Genomic DNA, 21,537 nt, shown 5'->3' with positions numbered 1-21,537 from the left:
GAGTTTCTAGTTACAGAGTTTCTAGTTGGGGAGTTTCTAAATGTGGAGTGTCTAGTTGTGGATTTTCTAGTTGTGGAGTAACAAGTTGTGGATTTTCTAGTTGTGGAGTTTCTAGTTGTGGAGTTGTGGAGTCTCTAGGTGTGGAGTTTCTAGTTGCAGAGTCTCTAGTTGTGGAGTTTGAAGTTGTGGAGTCTCTAGTAATGGAGTTTCTAGTTGCCGAGTTTCCAGTTGTGGAGTATCTAGTAGTGGAGTTTCCAGTTGTGGAGTTTATAGTTGTTGAGTTTCTATATTGAAGTCTCTAGTTGTAGATTCTCTAGTTGTGGAGTCTCTAGTTTAGAAATTTCGAGTTGAAGAGTTTTTAGTTGTGGAGTGTCTAGTTGTGGAGTTTCCAGTTGTGGAGTTTCGAGTTGTAGAGTTGCGGAGTCTCTAGTTGTGGAGTTTCTAGTTGCAGAGTCTCTAGTTGTGGAGTTTCATGTTGTGGAGTCTCTACTTGTGGAGTTTCTAGTTGCCGAGTTTCCAGTTGTGGAGTATCTAGTAGTAGAATTTCCAGTTGTGGAGTTTCTAGTTGTGGAGTTTCTAGTTGCGGAGACCCTAGTTTTGGAGTTTCTAGTTGCGGAGTCTCAATCTGTGGAGTTTCTAGTTGTTGAGTTTTTAGTTGTGGAGTTTCTAGTTGTTGAGTTTCTAGTTTGAAGTCTCTAGTTGTAGATTCTCTAGTTGTGGAGTTTCTAGTTGTAGAGTCGCCAGTTGCGGAGTTTCTAGTTACGGAGTTTCTAGTTAGGGAGTTTCTAAATGTGGAGTTGCTAGTTGTGGATTTTCTAGTTGTGGAGTAACAAGTTGTGGATTTTCTAGTTGTGGAGTTTCTAGTTGTGGAGTTGCGGAGTCTCTAGTTGTGGAGTTTCTAGCTGCAGAGTCTCTAGTTGTGGAGTTTCTAGTTGTGGAGTCTCTATTTGCAGAGTTTCTGATTGATATGTGGGGTTTAACGTCCCAATATTGGCAGAGTTTCTAGTTGTGGAGTTTCTAGTTGTGGAGTTTCTAGTTGTGGAGTTTCTGGTTGTGGAGTTTCTAGTTGTGGAGTTTCAAGTTGTGGAGTCTCTAGTTGTGGAGTCTCAAGTTGTGGAGTCTAAAGTTGTTGAGTTTCAAGTTGTGGAGTTTCTAGTAGTAGAGTTTCTAGTTGTGGAGTATCTAGTTGTGGAGTTTCTAGTTTTGAAGTTGCGGAGTCTCTGGTTGTGGAGTTTCTAGTTGTGGAGTTTCAGGTGTGGTGTTTTGAGTTTTGGAGTCTCTAGTTGTGGATTTTCTAGTTGTGGAGTTTCCAGTTGTGCAGTATCTAGTTGTGGAGTTTCCAGTTGTGAAGTATCTAGTTGTGGAGTTTCCAGTTGTGGAGTATCTAGTTGTGGAGTTTTAAGTTGTGGAGTTTCTAGTTGCAGAGTTTCTAGTTGCGGAGTTTTCAATAGCGGAGTTTCTAGTTGTGAAGTTTCAAGTTGCGGAGTCTCAAGTTGTGGAGTTTCTAGTTGTGGAGTTATTTAGTTGTGGAGTTTTAGTTGTTGAGTTTCTAGTTTTGGAGTTTCTAGATATGGAATTTCTAGTTGCCGAGTCTGTATTTGTGGAGTTTGTAGTTGTGAAGTTTCTAGTCGTGGAGTTTCTAGTTGTGGAGTCTCTAGTTGCGGAGTTTATAGTTGTTGAGTTTCTAGTTGTGGAGTTTCTGGTTGTGGAGTTTCTAGTTGAGGAGTTTCAAGTTGTGGAGTTCCTAGTTGTAGATTTTATAGTTGTGGAGTATCTAGTTATGAATTTTCCAGTTGTGGAGTTTCTAGTTGTGGAGTCTCAAGTTGTGGAGTTTAAACTTTTGGAGTTTCAAGTTGTGGAGTCTATAGTTGTGGAGTTCCTAGTTGTAGATTTTCTAGTTGTGGAGTATCTAGTTGTGGATTTTCCAGTTGTGGAGTTTCTAGTTGTTGAGTTGAGAAGTCTCTAGTTGTGGAGTTTCAAGTTGTGGAGTTTCTAGTTGTGGAGTTTCGAGTTGTGGAGTTTCTAGTTGTGGAGTTTCTAGCTGCGGAGTTTCTAGGTGCAGAGTCCCTAGTTTTGGCATTTCTAGTTGCGAATTCTCTAGTTGTAGAGTTTCTAGTTGTTGAGTTGTTAGTTGTGCAGATTCTAGTTGTTGAGTTTCTAGTTTGAAGTCTCTAGTTGTGGAGTTTCTAGTTTAGGAGTTTCTAGTTGTAGAGTTTTTAGTTTTTGAGTGTCTAGTTGTGAAGTTTCAAGTTCTGGAGTTTCGAGTTGTGGAGTTTCTAGTTGTGGAGTTTCTAGTTGAGGAGTTTCCAGGTGTGGAGTTTCTAGTTGTGGAGTTTCTGGTTGTGGAGTTTTAAGTTGTGGAGTTTCAAGTTGTGGAGACTCTAGTTGTGGAGTTTCTAGTTGTGGAGTCTCTAGTTGCGGAGTTTCTAGTTGTGGAGTTGCTAGTGTTGGAGTTTCTAGTTTTGGAGTTTCAGGTTGTGGAGTTTCTAGTTGCAGAGATTCTAGTTGCAGAGCCTCTGGTTGTGGTGGTTCTAGTTATGGAGTTTCTAGTTGTGGAGTTTCTAGTCATGGAGTATCTAGTTGTAGAGTCTCCTGTTGCGGAGTTTCTAGTTGCGGAGTTTCTAGTTGGGGAGTTTCCAGTTGTGAAGTTTCTAGTTGTGGAGTTTCTAGTTGTGGAGTCTCAAGTTGTGGAGTTTAAACTTGTGGAGTTTCAAGTTGTGGAGTCTATAGTTGTGGAGTTCCTAGTTGTAGATTTTCTAGTTGTGGAGTATCTAGTTATGAATTTTCCAGTTGTGGAGTTTCTAGTTGTGGAGTTTCTAGTTGTGGAGTTTCAAGTTGTGGAGTTTAAACTTGTGGAGTTTCAAGTTGTGGAGTCTATAGTTGTGGAGTTCCTAGTTGTAGATTTTCTAGTTGTGGAGTATCTAGTTGTGGATTTTCCAGTTGTGGAGTTTCTAGTTGTTGAGTTGAGGAGTCTCTAGTTGTTGAGTTTCTAGTTGCAGAGTCTCTAGTTGTGGAGTTTAAAGTTGTGGAGTTTCTAGTTGTGGAGTTTCGAGTTGTGGAGTTTCGAGTTGTGGAGTTTCTAGTTGTGGAGTTTCTAGCTGCGGAGTTTCTAGGTGCAGAGTCTCTAGTTTTGGCGTTTCTAGTTGCGAATTCTCTAGTTGAGGAGTCTCTAGTTGTAGAGTTTCTAGTTGTTGAGTTTTTAGTTGTGAAGATTCTAGTTGTTGAGTTTCTAGTTTGAAGTCTCTAGTTGTGGAGTTTCTAGTTTAGGAGTTTCTAGTTTAGGAGTTTCTAGTTGTAGAGTTTTTAGTTTTTGAGTGTCTAGTTGTGAAGTTTCAAGTTCTGGAGTTTCGAGTTGTGGAGTTTCAAGTTGTGGAGATTTTGAGTTGTGGAGTTTCAAGTTGTGGAGTTTCTAGTTGTGGAGTTTCTAGTTGTGGAGTTTCTAGTTGCGGAGTTTCTAGTTGTGGAGTTTCTAGCTGCGGAGTTTCTAGTTGCAAGGTCTCTAGATGTGAAATTTCTAGTTCTAGGGTTTCTAGTTGTGGAGTCTCTAGTTGCGGAGTTTCTAGTTGTGGAGTTTCTAGTTGTGGAGTTTCTGGTTGTGGAGTTTTAAGTTGTGGAGTTTCAAGTTGTGGAGTTTCTAGTTGCAGAGATTCTAGTTGCGGTGTCTATGGTTGTGGAGGTTCTACTTGTGGAGTTTGTAGTTATGAAGTTTCAGTTGTGGAGTTTTTAGTTGTGGAGTCTCAGGTTTTGGAGTTAAAAGTGGCGGAGTCTCAAGTTGTGGAATTTCTAGCTGTAGAGTTTAGTTGTGGAGTTTCTAGTTGTTGAGTTTCTAGTTTTGAAGACTCTAGTTGTGGAGTCTCTAGTTATGGAGTCTCTAGTTTAGTAGTTTCTAGTTGTAGAGTTTTTAGTTGTGGAGTGTCTAGTTGTGGAGTTTCAAGTTGTGGAGTTTTGAGTTGTGGAGTTTCGAGTTGTGGAGTTTCTAGTTGTGGAGTTTCTAGTTTTGGAGTTTCTAGTTGCGAATTCTCTAGTTGAAGAGTCTCTAGTTGTAGAGTTTCTAGTTGTGGAGTTTCTAGCTTTGGAGTTTCAAGTTGTGGAGTTTCTAGTTGTTGAGTTTCTAGTTTGAAGTCTAGTTGTAGTCTCTAGTTGTGGAGTCTCTAGTTTAGGAGTTTCTAGTTGTAGAGTTTTTAGTTGTGGAGTGTCTAGTTGTGGAGTTTCCAGTTGTGGAGTTTCGAGTTGTGGAGTTTATTGTTGTGGAGTTTTGAGTTGTGGAGTTTCTAGTTGTGGAGTTTCTAGTTGTGGAATCTCTAGCTGTGAATTTTCTACTTGCGGAACTTAAGGTTGTGAGGTTTCAAGTTGTGGATTTTCTAGTTGTGGAGTTTTTAGTTGTGAAGTTTCTAGTTGTGGAGTCTCTAGTTGTGGAGTTTCTAGCTGCGGAGTTTTTAATTGCGGAGTTTCTATTTGTGGAGTTTCTAGCTGCAGAGTTTCTAGTTGCAGAGTCTCTGGCTGTGGAGTTTCTAGTTGCGGAGTCTCTAGATGTAGAGTTTCTAGTTGTGGAGTTTCTAGTTGTGGAGTTTTTAGTAGTGGAGTTTTTAGTTGTGGAGTTTCTAGATATGGAATTTCTAGTTGCCGAGTCTCTATTGGTGGAGTTTGTAGTTGTGGAGTTTTTAGTTGTGGAGTTTTTAGTTGTGGAGTGTCTAGTTGCGGAGTTCCTAGTTGTGGAGTGTCTAGTTGTGGAGTTTCAAGTTGTGGAGTTTCAAGTTGTGGAGTTTCTAGTTGTGGAGTCTCAAGTTGTGGAGTTTGAAGTTGTGGAGTTTCAAGTTGGGCAGTCTCTAGTTGTGGAGTTTCTAGTTGTGGAGTATCTAGTTATGGAGTTTCCAGTTGTGGAGTTTCTAGTTGTGGAGTTGCGAAGTCTCTAGTTGTGGAGTTTCTAGTTGTGGAGTTTCTAGTTGAGGAGTTTTGAGCTGTGGAGATTCTAGTTGTGGAGTTTCCAGTTGTGGAATATCTTGTGGAGTTTCCAGTTGTGAAGTTTCTAGTTGTGGAGTTTCCAGTTGTGGAGTATCTAGTTGTGGAGTTTCTCGTTGCGGAGTTTTTATTAGCGGAGTTTCTAATTGTGGAGTTTCAAGTTGTGGAGTCTCAAGTTGTGGAGTTTCCAGTTGTGGAGTTTATAGTTGTGGAGTTTCTAGTTGTTGAGTTTCTAGTTGTGAAGTTTCTAGTTTTGAAGTTTCTAGTTGTAAAGTTTTTAGTTGTGGAGTTTCTAGATATGGAATTTCTAGTTGCCGAGTCTCAAGTTGTGGGGTTTGAAGTTGTGGAGTATCAAGTTGGGGAGTCTCTAGTTGTGGAGTTTCTAGTTGTGGAGTATCTAGTTATGGAGTTTCCAGTTGTGGAGTTTCTAGTTGTGGAGTTGCGAAGTCTCTAGTTGTGGAGTTTTTAGTTGTGGAGTTTCTAGTTGAGGAGTTTCGAGTTGTTGAGTTTCTAGTTGTGGACTTTCTAGTTGTGGAGTCTCTAGTTGTGTAGTTTCTAGCTGCGGAGTTTCTAGTTGCGGAGTTTCTATTTGTGGAGTTTCTAGCTGTGGAGTTTCTAGTTGCAGAGTCTCTGGTTGTGGAGTTTATAGTTGTGGAGTTTCTAGTTGTGGAGTTTCTAGTTGGGGAGTTTCCAGTTGTGGAGTTTCTAGTTGTGGAGTTTCTAGTTGTGGAGTCTCAAGTTGTGGAGTTTAAACTTGTGGAGTTTCAAGTTGTGAAGTCTATAGTTGTGGAGTTCCTAGTTGTAGATTTTCTAGTTGTGGAGTATCTAGTTGTGGATTTTCCAGTTGTGGAGTTTCTAGTCGTTGAGTTTCTAGTTTTGGAGTTTCAAGTTGTGGAGTTTCTAGTTGTAGAGTCTCCAGTTGCGGAGTTTCTAGTTGCGGAGTTTCTAGTTGGGGAGTTTCTAGTTGTGGAGTTTCTAGTTGTAGATTTTCTAGTTGTGGAGTAAATAGTTGTGGATTTTCCAGTTGTGGAGTTTCTAGTTGTGGAGTTGTGGAGTCTCTATTTGTGGAGTTTCTAGTTGCATAGTCTCTAGTTGTGGAATTTCAAGTTGTGGAGTCTCTAGTTGTGGAGTTTCTTGTTGCCGAGTTTCCAGTTGTGGAGTATCTAGTACTGTAGTTTCCAGTTGTGGAGTTTCTAGTTGTGGAATTTCTAGTTGCGGAGTCCCTAGTTGTGGAGTTTCTAGTTGCGGAGTCTCAAGATGTGGAGTTTCTAGTTGTGGAGTTTCTAGTTGTGGAGTTTTTAGTTGTGGAGCTTTTAGTTGTGGAGTTTCTAGATATGAAATTTCTAGTTGCCGAGTCTCTATTAGTGGAGTTTGTAGTTGTGGAGTTTTTAGTTGTGGAGTTTTTAGTTGTGGAGTGTCTAGTTGCGGAGTTCCTAGTTGTGGAGTTTCTAGTTGTGGAGTTTCAAGTTGTGGAGTTTCAAGTTGTGGAGTTTCTAGTTGTGGAGTCTCAAGTTGTGGAGTTTGAAGTTGTGAAGTTTCAAGTTGGGGAGTCTCTAGTTGTGGAGTTTCTAGTTGTGGAGTATCTAGTTATGGAGTTTCCAGTTGTGGAGTTTCTAGTTGTGGAGTTGCGGAGTCTCTAGTTGTGGAGTTTCTAGTTGAGGAGTTTCGGGTTGTGGAGTCTCTAGTTGTGGAGTTTCTAGTTGTGGAGTTTCCAGTTGTGGAGTATCTTGTTGTGGAGTTTCCAGTTGTGAAGTTTCTAGTTGTGGAGTTTCCAGTTGTGGAGTATCTAGTTGTGGAGTTTATCGTTGCGGAGTTTTTAATAGCGGAGTTTCTAATTGTGGAGTTTCAAGTTGTGGAGTCTCAAGTTGTGGAGTTTCCAGTTGTGGAGTTTATAGTTGTGGAGTTTCTAGTTGTTGAGTTTCTAGTTGTGAAGTCTCTAGTTTTGCAGTTTCTAGTTGTAAAGTTTTTAGTTGTGGAGTTTCTAGATATGGAATTTCTAGTTGCCGAGTCTCTATTTGTGGAGTTTGTAGTTGTGGAGTTTCTAGTTGTGGAGTTTCTAGTTGTGGAGTCTCTAGTTGCGGAGTTTATAGTTGCGGAGTTTCTAGTTGTGGAGTTTCTAGTTGTGGATATTCTGGTTGTGGAGCTTCTAGTTGTGGAGTTTCAAGTTGTGGAGTTTCTAGTTGCGGAGTCTCAAGTTGTGGAGTTTCTAGTAGTGGAGTTTCAAGTTGTGGAGTTTTGAGTTGTGGGATTTCGAGTTGTGGAGTTTCTAGTTGTGGAGTTTCGAGTTGTGGAGTTTCTAGTTGTGGAGTTTCTAGCTGCGGAGTTTCTAGTTGCAGTTTCTAGTTTTGGAAATCTCTAGTTGCGAATTCTCTAGTTGAGGTGTCTCTAGTTGTAGAGTTTCTAGTTGCGGAGTGTCTAGTTGTGGTGTTTCTAGCTGTGGAATTTCTTGTTGCGGAGTTTTTAAATGCGGAGTTTCTAGTTGCGGAGTTCTATAGTTACAGAGTCTCTAGTTGTCGAATTTTTAGTTGTGGAGTGTCTAGTTGTGGAGTTTCAAGTTGTGGAGTTTCTAGTAGAGTTTCGAATTGTGAAGTTTTAGTTGTGGAGTTTCTAGTTGTGGAGTTTCTAGTTTTGGAGTTTCTAGTTGTGGAGTTTCTAGTTGTAGAGTCGCCAGTTGCGGAGTTTCTAGTTACGGAGTTTCTAGTTGGGGAGTTTCTAAATGTGGAGTGTCTAGTTGTGGATTTTCTAGTTGTGGAGTAACAAGTTGTGGATTTTCTAGTTGTGGAGTTTCTAGTTGTGGAGTTGTGGAGTCTCTAGGTGTGGAGTTTCTAGTTGCAGAGTCTCTAGTTGTGGAGTTTGAAGTTGTGGAGTCTCTAGTAATGGAGTTTCTAGTTGCCGAGTTTCCAGTTGTGGAGTATCTAGTAGTGGAGTTTCCAGTTGTGGAGTTTATAGTTGTTGAGTTTCTAGATTGAAGTCTCTAGTTGTAGATTCTCTAGTTGTGGAGTCTCTAGTTTAGAAATTTCGAGTTGAAGAGTTTTTAGTTGTGGAGTGTCTAGTTGTGGAGTTTCCAGTTGTGGAGTTTCGAGTTGTAGAGTTGCGGAGTCTCTAGTTGTGGAGTTTCTAGTTGCAGAGTCTCTAGTTGTGGAGTTTCATGTTGTGGAGTCTCTACTTGTGGAGTTTCTAGTTGCCGAGTTTCCAGTTGTGGAGTATCTAGTAGTAGAATTTCCAGTTGTGGAGTTTCTAGTTGTGGAGTTTCTAGTTGCGGAGACCCTAGTTTTGGAGTTTCTAGTTGCGGAGTCTCAATCTGTGGAGTTTCTAGTTGTTGAGTTTTTAGTTGTGGAGTTTCTAGTTGTTGAGTTTCTAGTTTGAAGTCTCTAGTTGTAGATTCTCTAGTTGTGGAGTTTCTAGTTGTAGAGTCGCCAGTTGCGGAGTTTCTAGTTACGGAGTTTCTAGTTAGGGAGTTTCTAAATGTGGAGTTGCTAGTTGTGGATTTTCTAGTTGTGGAGTAACAAGTTGTGGATTTTCTAGTTGTGGAGTTTCTAGTTGTGGAGTTGCGGAGTCTCTAGTTGTGGAGTTTCTAGCTGCAGAGTCTCTAGTTGTGGAGTTTCTAGTTGTGGAGTCTCTATTTGCAGAGTTTCTGATTGATATGTGGGGTTTAACGTCCCAATATTGGCAGAGTTTCTAGTTGTGGAGTTTCTAGTTGTGGAGTTTCTAGTTGTGGAGTTTCTGGTTGTGGAGTTTCTAGTTGTGGAGTTTCAAGTTGTGGAGTCTCTAGTTGTGGAGTCTCAAGTTGTGGAGTCTAAAGTTGTTGAGTTTCAAGTTGTGGAGTTTCTAGTAGTAGAGTTTCTAGTTGTGGAGTATCTAGTTGTGGAGTTTCTAGTTTTGAAGTTGCGGAGTCTCTGGTTGTGGAGTTTCTAGTTGTGGAGTTTCAGGTGTGGTGTTTTGAGTTTTGGAGTCTCTAGTTGTGGATTTTCTAGTTGTGGAGTTTCCAGTTGTGCAGTATCTAGTTGTGGAGTTTCCAGTTGTGAAGTATCTAGTTGTGGAGTTTCCAGTTGTGGAGTATCTAGTTGTGGAGTTTTAAGTTGTGGAGTTTCTAGTTGCAGAGTTTCTAGTTGCGGAGTTTTCAATAGCGGAGTTTCTAGTTGTGAAGTTTCAAGTTGCGGAGTCTCAAGTTGTGGAGTTTCTAGTTGTGGAGTTATTTAGTTGTGGAGTTTTAGTTGTTGAGTTTCTAGTTTTGGAGTTTCTAGATATGGAATTTCTAGTTGCCGAGTCTGTATTTGTGGAGTTTGTAGTTGTGAAGTTTCTAGTCGTGGAGTTTCTAGTTGTGGAGTCTCTAGTTGCGGAGTTTATAGTTGTTGAGTTTCTAGTTGTGGAGTTTCTGGTTGTGGAGTTTCTAGTTGAGGAGTTTCAAGTTGTGGAGTTCCTAGTTGTAGATTTTATAGTTGTGGAGTATCTAGTTATGAATTTTCCAGTTGTGGAGTTTCTAGTTGTGGAGTCTCAAGTTGTGGAGTTTAAACTTTTGGAGTTTCAAGTTGTGGAGTCTATAGTTGTGGAGTTCCTAGTTGTAGATTTTCTAGTTGTGGAGTATCTAGTTGTGGATTTTCCAGTTGTGGAGTTTCTAGTTGTTGAGTTGAGAAGTCTCTAGTTGTGGAGTTTCAAGTTGTGGAGTTTCTAGTTGTGGAGTTTCGAGTTGTGGAGTTTCTAGTTGTGGAGTTTCTAGCTGCGGAGTTTCTAGGTGCAGAGTCTCTAGTTTTGGCGTTCCTAGTGGCGAATTCTCTAGTTGAGGAGTCTTTAGTTGTAGAGTTTCTAGTTGTTGAGTTTTTAGTTGTGCAGATTCTAGTTGTTGAGTTTCTAGTTTGAAGTCTCTAGTTGTGGAGTTTCTAGTTTAAGAGTTTCTAGTTGTAGAGTTTTTAGTTTTTGAGTGTCTAGTTGTGAAGTTTCAAGTTCTGGAGTTTCGAGTTGTGGAGTTTCGAGTTGTGGAGTTTTGAGTTGTGGAGTTTCAAGTTGTGGAGTTTCTAGTTGCGGAATTTCTAGTTGCGGAATCTGTAGTTGTGGATTTTCTAGTTGCGGAACTTAAGGCTGTGAGGTTTCAAGTTGTGGAGTTTCAAGTTGTGGAGTTTCTAGTTGTGGAGTTTCTAGTTGAGGAGTTTCCAGGTGTGGAGTTTCTAGTTGTGGAGTTTCTGGTTGTGGAGTTTTAAGTTGTGGAGTTTCAAGTTGTGGAGACTCTAGTTGTGGAGTTTCTAGTTGTGGAGTCTCTAGTTGCGGAGTTTCTAGTTGTGGAGTTGCTAGTGTTGGAGTTTCTAGTTTTGGAGTTTCAGGTTGTGGAGTTTCTAGTTGCAGAGATTCTAGTTGCAGAGCCTCTGGTTGTGGTGGTTCTAGTTATGGAGTTTCTAGTTGTGGAGTTTCTAGTCATGGAGTATCTAGTTGTAGAGTCTCCTGTTGCGGAGTTTCTAGTTGCGGAGTTTCTAGTTGGGGAGTTTCCAGTTGTGAAGTTTCTAGTTGTGGAGTTTCTAGTTGTGGAGTCTCAAGTTGTGGAGTTTAAACTTGTGGAGTTTCAAGTTGTGGAGTCTATAGTTGTGGAGTTCCTAGTTGTAGATTTTCTAGTTGTGGAGTATCTAGTTATGAATTTTCCAGTTGTGGAGTTTCTAGTTGTGGAGTTTCTAGTTGTGGAGTTTCAAGTTGTGGAGTTTAAACTTGTGGAGTTTCAAGTTGTGGAGTCTATAGTTGTGGAGTTCCTAGTTGTAGATTTTCTAGTTGTGGAGTATCTAGTTGTGGATTTTCCAGTTGTGTAGTTTCTAGTTGGTGAGTTGAGGAGTCTCTAGTTGTTGAGTTTCTAGTTGCAGAGTCTCTAGTTGTGGAGTTTAAAGTTGTGGAGTTTCTAGTTGTGGAGTTTCGAGTTGTGGAGTTTCGAGTTGTGGAGTTTCTAGTTGTGGAGTTTCTAGCTGCGGAGTTTCTAGGTGCAGAGTCTCTAGTTTTGGCGTTTCTAGTTGCGAATTCTCTAGTTGAGGAGTCTCTAGTTGTAGAGTTTCTAGTTGTTGAGTTTTTAGTTGTGAAGATTCTAGTTGTTGAGTTTCTAGTTTGAAGTCTCTAGTTGTGGAGTTTCTAGTTTAGGAGTTTCTAGTTTAGGAGTTTCTAGTTGTAGAGTTTTTAGTTTTTGAGTGTCTAGTTGTGAAGTTTCAAGTTCTGGAGTTTCGAGTTGTGGAGTTTCAAGTTGTGGAGATTTTGAGTTGTGGAGTTTCAAGTTGTGGAGTTTCTAGTTGTGGAGTTTCTAGTTGTGGAGTTTCTAGTTGCGGAGTTTCTAGTTGTGGAGTTTCTAGCTGCGGAGTTTCTAGTTGCAAGGTCTCTAGATGTGAAATTTCTAGTTCTAGGGTTTCTAGTTGTGGAGTCTCTAGTTGCGGAGTTTCTAGTTGTGGAGTTTCTAGTTGTGGAGTTTCTGGTTGTGGAGTTTTAAGTTGTGGAGTTTCAAGTTGTGGAGTTTCTAGTTGCAGAGATTCTAGTTGCGGTGTCTATGGTTGTGGAGGTTCTACTTGTGGAGTTTGTAGTTATGAAGTTTCAGTTGTGGAGTTTTTAGTTGTGGAGTCTCAGGTTTTGGAGTTAAAAGTGGCGGAGTCTCAAGTTGTGGAATTTCTAGCTGTAGAGTTTAGTTGTGGAGTTTCTAGTTGTTGAGTTTCTAGTTTTGAAGACTCTAGTTGTGGAGTCTCTAGTTATGGAGTCTCTAGTTTAGTAGTTTCTAGTTGTAGAGTTTTTAGTTGTGGAGTGTCTAGTTGTGGAGTTTCAAGTTGTGGAGTTTTGAGTTGTGGAGTTTCGAGTTGTGGAGTTTCTAGTTGTGGAGTTTCTAGTTTTGGAGTTTCTAGTTGCGAATTCTCTAGTTGAAGAGTCTCTAGTTGTAGAGTTTCTAGTTGTGGAGTTTCTAGCTTTGGAGTTTCAAGTTGTGGAGTTTCTAGTTGTTGAGTTTCTAGTTTGAAGTCTAGTTGTAGTCTCTAGTTGTGGAGTCTCTAGTTTAGGAGTTTCTAGTTGTAGAGTTTTTAGTTGTGGAGTGTCTAGTTGTGGAGTTTCCAGTTGTGGAGTTTCGAGTTGTGGAGTTTATTGTTGTGGAGTTTTGAGTTGTGGAGTTTCTAGTTGTGGAGTTTCTAGTTGTGGAATCTCTAGCTGTGAATTTTCTACTTGCGGAACTTAAGGTTGTGAGGTTTCAAGTTGTGGATTTTCTAGTTGTGGAGTTTTTAGTTGTGAAGTTTCTAGTTGTGGAGTCTCTAGTTGTGGAGTTTCTAGCTGCGGAGTTTTTAATTGCGGAGTTTCTATTTGTGGAGTTTCTAGCTGCAGAGTTTCTAGTTGCAGAGTCTCTGGCTGTGGAGTTTCTAGTTGCGGAGTCTCTAGATGTAGAGTTTCTAGTTGTGGAGTTTCTAGTTGTGGAGTTTTTAGTAGTGGAGTTTTTAGTTGTGGAGTTTCTAGATATGGAATTTCTAGTTGCCGAGTCTCTATTGGTGGAGTTTGTAGTTGTGGAGTTTTTAGTTGTGGAGTTTTTAGTTGTGGAGTGTCTAGTTGCGGAGTTCCTAGTTGTGGAGTGTCTAGTTGTGGAGTTTCAAGTTGTGGAGTTTCAAGTTGTGGAGTTTCTAGTTGTGGAGTCTCAAGTTGTGGAGTTTGAAGTTGTGGAGTTTCAAGTTGGGCAGTCTCTAGTTGTGGAGTTTCTAGTTGTGGAGTATCTAGTTATGGAGTTTCCAGTTGTGGAGTTTCTAGTTGTGGAGTTGCGAAGTCTCTAGTTGTGGAGTTTCTAGTTGTGGAGTTTCTAGTTGAGGAGTTTTGAGCTGTGGAGATTCTAGTTGTGGAGTTTCCAGTTGTGGAATATCTTGTGGAGTTTCCAGTTGTGAAGTTTCTAGTTGTGGAGTTTCCAGTTGTGGAGTATCTAGTTGTGGAGTTTCTCGTTGCGGAGTTTTTATTAGCGGAGTTTCTAATTGTGGAGTTTCAAGTTGTGGAGTCTCAAGTTGTGGAGTTTCCAGTTGTGGAGTTTATAGTTGTGGAGTTTCTAGTTGTTGAGTTTCTAGTTGTGAAGTTTCTAGTTTTGAAGTTTCTAGTTGTAAAGTTTTTAGTTGTGGAGTTTCTAGATATGGAATTTCTAGTTGCCGAGTCTCAAGTTGTGGGGTTTGAAGTTGTGGAGTATCAAGTTGGGGAGTCTCTAGTTGTGGAGTTTCTAGTTGTGGAGTATCTAGTTATGGAGTTTCCAGTTGTGGAGTTTCTAGTTGTGGAGTTGCGAAGTCTCTAGTTGTGGAGTTTTTAGTTGTGGAGTTTCTAGTTGAGGAGTTTCGAGTTGTGGAGTCTCTAGTTGTGGAGTCTCTAGTTGTGGAGTTTCTAGTTGAGGAGTTTCGAGTTGTGGAGTCTCTAGTTGTGGAGTTTCTAGTTGAGGAGTTTCTAGTGTTGGAGTTTCAAGTTGTGGAGTCTCTAGTTGCGGAGTTTATAGTTGCGGAGTTTTTAGTTGTGGAGTTTCTAGTTGAGGAGTTTCTGGTTGTGGAGTTTCTAGTTGTGGAGTTTCAAGTTGTGGAGTTTCTAGTTGTGGAGTTTCTAGTTGTGGAGTTTCGAGTTGTGGAGTTTGTAGTTGTGGAGTTCCTAGCTGCGGAGTTTCTAATTGCAGTCTCTAGTTTTGGAGTTTCTAGTTGCGAATTCTCTAGTTGAGGAGTCTCTAGTTGTAGAGTTTCTAGTTGCGGAGTGTCTAGTTGTGGTGTTTCTAGCTGTGGAATTTCTTGTTGCGGAGTTTTTAAATTCGGAGTTTTTAGTTGCGGAATTCTATAGTTACAGAGTCTCTAGTTGTCGAATTTTTAGTTGTGGAGTGTCTAGTTGTGGAGTTTCAAGTTGTGGAGTTTCTAGTAGAGTTTCGAATTGTGAAGTTTTAGTTGTGGAGTTTCTAGTTGTGGAGTTTCTAGTTTTGGAGTTTCTAGTTGTGTAGTTTCTAGTTGTAGAGTCTCCAGTTGCGGAGTTTCTAGTTGCGGAGTTTCTAGTTGGGGAGTTTCTAGTTGTGGAGTTTCTAGTTGTGGATTTTCTAGTTGTGGAGTAACTTGTTGTGGATTTTCTAGTTGTGGAGTTTCTAGTTGTGGAGTTGCGGAGTCTCTAGTTGTGGAGTTTCTAGTTGCAGAGTCTCTAGTTGTGGAGTTTCAAGTTGTGGAGTTTCTAGTTGCCGAGTTTCCAGTTGTGGAGTATCTAGTAGTGGAGTTTCCAGTTCTGGAGTTTCTAGTTGAGGAATTTCCAGTTGCAGAGTCCCTAGTTGTGGAGTTTCTAGTTGCGGAGTCTCAAGCTGTTGAGTTTCTAGTTGTTGAGTTTTTAGTTGTGGAGTTTGTAGTTGTTGAGTTTCTAGAATGAAGTCTCTAGTTGTAGATTCTCTAGTTGTGGAGTCGCTAGTTTAGGAATTTCGAGTTGAACAGTTTTTAGTTGTGGAGTGTCTAGTTGTGGAGTTTCCAGTTGTGGAGTTTCGAGTTGTAGAGTTGCGGAGTCTCTAGTTGTGGAGTTTCTAGTTGCAGAGTCTCTAGTTGTGGAGTTTCATGTTGTGGAGTCTCTAGTTGGGGAGTTTCTAGTTGCCGAGTTTCCAGTTGTGGAGTATCTAGTAGTGGAGTTTCCAGTTGTGGAGTTTCTAGTTGTGGAGTTTCTAGTTGCGGAGTCTCAATCTGTGGAGTTTCTAGTTGTTGAGTTTTTAGTTGTGGAGTTTCTAGTTGTTGAGTTTCTAGTTTGAAGTCTCTAGTTGTAGATTCTCTAGTTGTGGAGTTTCTAGTTTAGGAATTTCTAGTTGAAGAGTTTTTAGTTGTGGAGTGTCTAGTTGTGGAGTTTCCAGTTGTGGAGTTTCGAGTTGTGGAGTTTATTGTTGTGGAGTTTTGAGTTGTGGAGTTTCTAGTTGTGGAGTTTCTTGTTGTGGAATCTCTAGCTGTGAATTTTCTAGTTGCGGAACTTAAGGTTGTGAGGTTTCAAGTTGTGGATTTTCTAGTTGTGGAGTTTTTAGTTGTGAAGTTTCTAGTTGTGGAGTCTCTAGTTGTGGAGTTTATAGCTGCGGAGTTTTTAATTGCGGAGTTTCTATTTGTGGAGTTTCTAGCTGCAGAGTTTCTAGTTGCAGAGTCTCTGGCTGTGGAGTTTCTAGTTGCGGAGTCTCTAGATGTAGAGTTTCTAGTTGTGGAGTTTCTAGTTGTGGAGTTTTTAGTAGTGGAGTTTTTAGTTGTGGAGTTTCTAGATATGGAATTTCTAGTTGCCGAGTCTCTATTGGTGGAGTTTGTAGTTGTGGAGTTTTTAGTTGTGGAGTTTTTAGTTGTGGAGTGTCTAGTTGCGGAGTTACTAGTTGTGGAGTGTCTAGTTGTGGAGTTTCAAGTTGTGGAGTTTCAAGTTGTGGAGTTTCTAGTTGTGGAGTCTCAAGTTGTGGAGTTTGAAGTTGTGGAGTTTCAAGTTGGGCAGTCTCTAGTTGTGGAGTTTCTAGTTGTGGAGTAACTTGTTGTGGATTTTCTAGTTGTGGAGTTTCTAGTTGTGGAGTTGCGGAGTCTCTAGTTGTGGAGTTTCTAGTTGCAGAGTCTCTAGTTGTGGAGTTTCAAGTTGTGGAGTTTCTAGTTGTGGAGTTTCTAGTTGCCGAGTTTCCAGTTGTGGAGTATCTAGTAGTGGAGTTTCCAGTTCTGGAGTTTCTAGTTGAGGAATTTCCAGTTGCAGAGTCCCTAGTTGTGGAGTTTCTAGTTGCGGAGTCTCAAGCTGTTGAGTTTCTAGTTGTTGAGTTTTTAGTTGTGGAGTTTGTAGTTGTTGAGTTTCTAGAATGAAGTCTCTAGTTGTAGATTCTCTAGTTGTGGAGTCGCTAGTTTAGGAATTTCGAGTTGAACAGTTTTTAGTTGTGGAGTGTCTAGTTGTGGAGTTTCCAGTTGTGGAGTTTCGAGTTGTAGAGTTGCGGAGTCTCTAGTTGTGGAGTTTCTAGTTGCAGAGTCTCTAGTTGTGGAGTCTCTAGTTGGGGAGTTTCTAGTTGCCGAGTTTCCAGTTGTGGAGTATCTAGTAGTGGAGTTTCCAGTTGTGGAGTTTCTAGTTGTGGAGTTTCTAGTTGCGGAGTCCCTAGTTTTGGAGTTTCTAGTTGCGGAGTCTCAATCTGTGGAGTTTCTAGTTGTTGAGTATTTAGTTGTGGAGTTTCTAGTTGTTGAGTTTCTAGTTTGTAGTCTCTAGTTGTAGATTCTCTAGTTGTGGAGTTTCTAGTTTAGGAATTTCTAGTTGAAGAGTTTTTAGTTGTGGAGTGTCTAGTTGTGGAGTTTCCAGTTGTGGAGTTTCGAGTTGTGGAGTTGATTGTTGTGGAGTTTTGAGTTGTGGAGTTTCTAGTTGTGGAGTTTCTAGTTGTGGAATCTCTAGCTGTGAATTTTCTAGTTGCGGAACTTAAGGTTGTGAGGTTTCAAGTTGTGGATTTTCTAGTTGTGGAGTTTTTAGTTGTGAAGTTTCTAGTTGTGGAGTCTCTAGTTGTGGAGTTTCTAGCTGCGGAGTTTTTAATTGCGGAGTTTCTATTTGTGGAGTTTCTAGCTGCAGAGTTTCTAGTTGCAGAGTCTCTGGCTGTGGAGTTTCTAGTTGCGGAGTCTCTAGATGTAGAGTTTCTAGTTGTGGAGTTTCTATTTGTGGAGTTTTTAGTAGTGGAGTTTTTAGTTGTGGAGTTTCTAGATATGGAATTTCTAGTTGCCGAGTCTCTATTGGTGGAGTTTGTAGTTGTGGAGTTTTTAGTTGTGGAGTTTTTAGTTGTGGAGTGTCTAGTTGCGGAGTTCCTAGTTGTGGAGTGTCTAGTTGTGGAGTTTCAAGTTGTGGAGTTTCAAGTTGTGGAGTTTCTAGTTGTGGAGTCTCAAGTTGTGGAGTTTGAAGTTGTGGAGTTTCAAGTTGGGCAGTCTCTAGTTGTGGAGTTTCTAGTTGTGGAGTATCTAGTTATGGAGTTTCCAGTTGTGGAGTTTCTAGTTGTGGAGTTGCGAAGTCTCTAGTTGTGGAGTTTCTAGTTGTGGAGTTTCTAGTTGAGGAGTTTTGAGTTGTGGAGTTTCTAGTTGTGGAGTTTCCAGTTGTGGAATATCTTGTGGAGTTTCCAGTTGTGAAGTTTCTAGTTGTGGATTTTCCAGTTGTGGAGTATCTAGTTGTGGAGTTTCTCGTTGCGGAGTTTTTATTAGCGGAGTTTCTAATTGTGGAGTTTCAAGTTGTGGAGTCTCAAGTTGTGGAGTTTCCAGTTGTGGAGTTTATAGTTGTGGAGTTTCTAGTTGTTGAGTTTCTAGTTGTGAAGTCTCTAGTTTTGAAGTTTCTAGTTGTAAAGTTTTTAGTTGTGGAGTTTCTAGATATGGAATTTCTAGTTGCCGAGTCTCAAGTTGTGGAGTTTGAAGTTGTGGAGTATCAAGTTGGGGAGTCTCTAGTTGTGGAGTTTCTAGTTGTGGAGTATCTAGTTATGGAGTTTCCAGTTGTGGAGTTTCTAGTTGTGGAGTTGCGAAGTCTCTAGTTGTGGAGTTTTTAGTTGTGGAGTTTCTAGTTGAGGAGTTTAGAGTTGTGGAGTCTCTAGTTGTGGAGTTTCTAGTTGTGGAGTTTCTAGTTGAGGAGTTTCGAGTTGTGGAGTCTCTAGTTGTGGAGTTTCTAGTTGTGGAGTTTCTAGTGTTGGAGTTTCAAGTTGTGGAGTCTCTAGTTGCGGAGTTTATAGTTGCGGAGTTTTTAGTTGTGGAGTTTCTAGTTGAGGAGTTTCTGGTTGTGGAGTTTCTAGTTGTGGAGTTTCAAGTTGTGGAGTTTCTAGTTGTGGAGTTTCTAGTTGTGGAGTTTCGAGTTGTGGAGTTTGTAGTTGTGGAGTTTCTAGCTGCGGAGTTTCTAATTGCAGTCTCTAGTTTTGGAGTTTCTAGTTGCGAATTCTCTAGTTGAGGAGTCTCTAGTTGTAGAGTTTCTAGTTGCGGAGTGTCTAGTTGTGGTGTTTCTAGCTGTGGAATTTCTTGTTGCGGAGTTTTTAAATTCGGAGTTTCTAGTTGCGGAATTCTATAGTTACAGAGTCTCTAGTTGTCGAATTTTTAGTTGTGGAGTGTCTAGTTGTGGAGTTTCAAGTTGTGGAGTTTCTAGCAGAGTTTCGAATTGTGAAGTTTTAGTTGTGGAGTTTCTAGTTGTGGAGTTTCTAGTTTTGGAGTTTCTAGTTGTGTAGTTTCTAGTTGTAGAGTCTCCAGTTGCGGAGTTTCTAGTTGCGGAGTTTCTAGTTGGGGAGTTTCTAGTTGTGGAGTTTCTAGTTGTGGATTTTCTAGTTGTGGAGTAACTTGTTGTGGATTTTCTAGTTGTGGAGTTTCTAGTTGTGGAGTTGCGGAGTCTCTAGTTGTGGAGTTTCTAGTTGCAGAGTCTCTAGTTGTGGAGTTTCAAGTTGTGGAGTCTCTAGTTGTGGAGTTTCTAGTTGCCGAGTTTCCAGTAGTGGAGTATCTAGTAGTGGAGTTTCCAGTTCTGGAGTTTCTAGTTGAGGAATTTCCAGTTGCAGAGTCCCTAGTTGTGGAGTTTCTAGTTGCGGAGTCTCAAGCTGTTGAGTTTCTAGTTGTTGAGTTTTTAGTTGTGGAGTTTGTAGTTGTTGAGTTTCTAGAATGAAGTCTCTAGTTGTAGATTCTCTAGTTGTGGAGTCTCTAGTTTAGGAATTTCGAGTTGAACAGTTTTTAGTTGTGGAGTGTCTAGTTGTGGAGTTTCCAGTTGTGGAGTTTCGAGTTGTAGAGTTGCGGAGTCTCTAGTTGTGGAGTTTCTAGTTGCAGAGTCTCTAGTTGTGGAGTTTCATGTTGTGGAGTCTCTAGTTGGGAAGTTTCTAGTTGCCGAGTTTCCAGTTGTGGAGTATCTAGTAGTGGAGTTTCCAGTTGTGGAGTTTCAAGTTGTGGAGTTTCTAGTTGCGGAGTCCCTAGTTTTGGAGTTTCTAGTTGCGGAGTCTCAATCTGTGGAGTTTCTAGTTGTTGAGTTTTTAGTTGTGGAGTTTCTAGTTGTTGAGTTTCTAGTTTGAAGTCTCTAGTTGTAGATTCTCTAGTTGTGGAGTCTCTAGTTTAGGAATTTCTAGTTGAAGAGTTTTTAGTTGTGGAGTGTCTAGTTGTAGAGTTTCCAGTTGTGGAGTTTCGAGTTGTGAAGTTTCGAGTTGTGGAGTTTCTAGTTGTGCAGTTTCTAGTTGTGGAGTTTCTAGTTGCCGAATCTCTAGCTGTGGATTTTCTTGTTGCGTAACTTAAGGTTGTGAGGTTTCAAGTGGAATTCTAGTTGTGGAGTTTCTAGTTGTGGACTTTCTAGTTGTGGAGTCTCTAGTTGTGTAGTTTCTAGCTGCGGAGTTTCTAGTTGCGGAGTTTCTATTTGTGGAGTTTCTAGTTGCGGAGTTTCTAAATGCAGAGTCTCTGGTTGTGGAGATTATAGTTGTGGAGTTTCTAGTTGTTGATTTTCTAGTTGTGAAGTCTCTAGTTTTGCAGTTTCTAGTTGTAAAGTTTTTAGTTGCGGAGTTTCTAGTTATGGAATTTCTAGTTGCCGAGTCTCTATTTGTGGACCTTGTAGTGTTGGATTTTCTAGTTGTGGAGTTTCTAGTTGTGGAGTCTCTAGTCGCAGAGTTTAAAGTTGTGGAGTTTCTAGTTGTGGAGTTTCTGGTTGTGGAGTTTCTAGTTGTGGAGTTTCAAGTTGTGGAGTCTCTAGTTGTGGAGTTTCCAGTTGTGGAGTATCTAGTTGTGGAGTTTTAAGTCGTGGAGTTTCTAGTTGCAGAGTTTCTAGTTGCGGAGTTTTCAATAGTGGAGTTTCTAGATGTGAAGTTTCAAGTTGCGGAGTCTCAAGTTGTGGAGCTTCCAGTTTTGGAGTTATTTAGTTGTGGAGTTTGTAGTTGTTGAGTTTTTAGTTGTGAAGTCTCTAGTTTTGCAGTTTCTAGTTGTGGAGTTTCTAGATATGGAATTTCTAGTTGCCAAGTCTGTATTTGTGGAGTTTGTAGTTGTGGAGTTTCTAGTCGTGGAGTTTGTAGTTGTGGAGTCTCTAGTTGCAGATTTCATAGTTGTTGAGTTTCTAGTTGTGAAGTTTCTCGTTGTGGAGTTTCTAGTTGAGGAGTTTCAAGTTGTGGAGTTTCTAGTTGTGGAGTCTCTAGTTGCGGAGTTTCTAGTTGTGAAGTTTCTAGTTGTGGAGTTTCTAGTTTTGGAGTTTCTAGTTGTGGAGTTTCTAGTTGTAGAGTCTCCTGTTGCGGAGTTTCTAGTTGTGGAGTTTCTAGTTGGGAAGTTTCCAGTTGTGGAGTTTCTAGTTGTGGAGTTTCTAGTTGTGGAGTCTCAAGTTGTGGAGTTTAAACTTGTGGAGTTTCAAGTTGTGCAGTCTAAAGTTGTGGAGTTCCTAGTTGTAGATTTTCTAGTTGTGGAGTATCTAGTTGTGGATTTTCCAGTTGTGGAGTTTCTAGTTGTTGAGTTGCGGAGTCTCTAGTTGTTGAGTTTCTAGTTGCGGAGTTCTATAGTTACAGAGTCTCTAGTTGTCGACTTTTTGTTGTGGAGTGTCTAGTTGTGGAGTTTCAAGTTGTGGAGTTTCTAGTAGAGTTTCGAATTGTGAAGTTTCTAGTTGGGATGTTTCCAGTTGTGGAGTTTCTAGTTGTGGAGTTTCTAGTTGTGGAGTCTCAAGTTGTGGAGTTTAAACTTGTGGAGTTTCAAGTTGTGCAGTCTATAGTTGTGGAGTTCCTAGTTGTAGATTTTCTAGTTGTGGAGTATCTAGTTGTGGATTTCCCAGTTGTGGAGTTTCTAGTTGTTGAGTTGCGGAGTCTCTAGTTGTTGAGTTTCTAGTTGCGGAGTTCTATAGTTACAGAGTCTCTAGTTGTCGACTTTTTGTTGTGGAGTGTCTAGTTGTGGAGTTTCAAGTTGTGGAGTTTCTAGTAGAGTTTCGAATTGTGAAGTTTTTAGTTGTGGAGTTTCTAGTTGTGGAGTTTCTAGTTTTGGAGTTTCTAGTTTTGGATTTTCTAGTTGTGGAGTAACTAGTTGTGGATTTTCCAGTTGTGGAGTTTCTAGTTTTGGAGTTGCGGAGTCTCTATTTGTGGAGTTTCTAGTTGCAGAGTCTCTAGTTGTGGAGTTTCAAGTTGTGGAGTCTCTAGTTGTGGAGTTTCTAGTTGCCGAGTTTCCTGTTGTGGAGTATCTAGTACTGTAGTTTCCAGTTGTGGAGTTTTTAGTTGTGGAATTTCTAGTTGCGGAGTCCCTAGTTGTGGAGTTTCTAGTTGCGGAGTCTCAAGATATGGAGTTTCTAGTTGTTGAGTTTTTAGTTGTGGAGTTTCTAGTTGTTGAGTTTCTAGATTGAAGACTCTTGTTGTAGAATCTCTAGTTGTGGAGTCTCTAGTTTAGGAATTTCTAGTTGAAGAGTTTTTAGTTGTGGAGTTTCCAGTTGTGGAGTTTCTAGTTGTGGAGTTTCTAGTTGCAGAGTCTCAAGATGTGGAGTTTCTGGTTGTTGAGTTTTTAGTTGTGGAATTTCTAGTTGTTGAGTTTCTAGTTTGAAGTCTCTAGTTGTAGATTCTCTAGTTGTGGAGTCTCTTGTTTAGGAATTTCTAGTTGAAGAGTTTTTAGTTGTGGAGTGTCTAGTTGTGGAGTTTCCAGTTGTGGAGTTTCTAGTTGAGGAGTTTCAAGTTGTGGAGTTTCTAGTTGTGGAGTCTCTAGT

This window comes from Rhipicephalus microplus, unplaced genomic scaffold (assembly GCF_043290135.1).
Source record: "Rhipicephalus microplus isolate Deutch F79 unplaced genomic scaffold, USDA_Rmic scaffold_26, whole genome shotgun sequence".
Classification (NCBI taxonomy): domain Eukaryota; kingdom Metazoa; phylum Arthropoda; class Arachnida; order Ixodida; family Ixodidae; genus Rhipicephalus; species Rhipicephalus microplus.
Note: the sequence above shows the minus strand (reverse complement) of the source record.